Source organism: Dendrobium catenatum, unplaced genomic scaffold (genome assembly GCF_001605985.2).
Source record: "Dendrobium catenatum unplaced genomic scaffold, ASM160598v2 original_scaffold_255733, whole genome shotgun sequence".
Lineage (NCBI taxonomy): Eukaryota > Viridiplantae > Streptophyta > Magnoliopsida > Asparagales > Orchidaceae > Dendrobium > Dendrobium catenatum.
In genome coordinates this window covers 1-1,036 of record NW_021574132.1, presented here as the reverse complement: position 1 = coordinate 1,036, position 1,036 = coordinate 1, and the positions used below count along the sequence as shown (strand labels likewise).

Below are 1,036 nucleotides of genomic sequence, written 5' to 3'. Positions count from 1 at the left end.
AGAAAAATGATTGTGAATCCAATCCTTTATTCCAAATGTCAGAAATTTTACAAATAAAAAACCCCTCATATGATTACACATCACAGATGATTCTACCATCTTTTATTCCAATAGATAATACAAAAAAATTCTAATGCAGCAACTAACTGGTATACATTGAATTGCATACAAAGATTGATCTAATCTTAAATTAAAAAAAAAAAAACATTTTATTCTGCAACATCCTAATAATTATACACAAATTATACCTACATCAGTTGGTGAAAGAAGATAAATTATTCTATGCGGATGCCGGATGCAGCTCTATATCTGGAGGTGAATCAGGTGCAATCACATCAGCATACCGAGCCGTGGTACCGAGCAAAAGAATGACGTGACGCATTCTGATTGGTCTCCGGAGGGTGTTCGACGTCTGCACAGAATAATTTTTCGTGAAAGAAATGACTATTGCGCAGAGCCAAAGATGCTTGTTGTTTTCTTTTTCTTTTTTCATTATTATCACTTCCTTCTTCATTATTAAGGGATAAGAGGGTCGGCTCATCAGTGTCAACGAGGTGTGGACACACTAACCCAAAGATTTAAGCCTTCAGAAATCCATTCTCATGTAGGTATGAAATCACTTGCTTGGCCATGGTGCCTGGAGGAGGACACTCTCCATCTGCTGGTGAGATGACTATCTGAAATGGTATAAGTGACAGTAAGAGAGGATACTATAACCAGAAATTAATATATATATATATATAAACTGCTAAGATCAGGCTAGTATTTCCAGTAGCCAAATACATTAGCTAACCTCACAATTCAAAGGTGGCTCGTAAGTATCATCAACACCAGTAAAACCTGCAGGATTCAGTTATTTCCTCAAATAAGTTCAGGTGATAAGGAATCTTAAATGTAATTTACCCGTAGGAATATTTCCTCCTTTTTGTTTCTTAACAAATCTCATCAGTGATGATAATATTTGTACCTTTTGTGATTTTAATCAGAAATAGATTTGAAACCTGAATCATACCTTTTATCTTTCCTTCTCGTGCGA

The 1,036-nt window shown here is 35.3% G+C and overlaps 1 long non-coding RNA gene across 1 annotated transcript; it reads right to left on the bottom strand.

The window, feature by feature from the left end:
• Window positions 1-73: 73 nt before the first annotated feature.
• LOC114579036 lies at window positions 74-1,036 on the bottom strand. The gene is made up of 3 exons (XR_003699910.1): window positions 1,013-1,036; window positions 794-840; window positions 74-677 (listed from the first exon to the last, which is right to left on the bottom strand). It is a non-coding gene; the product is annotated as an uncharacterized LOC114579036 (long non-coding RNA).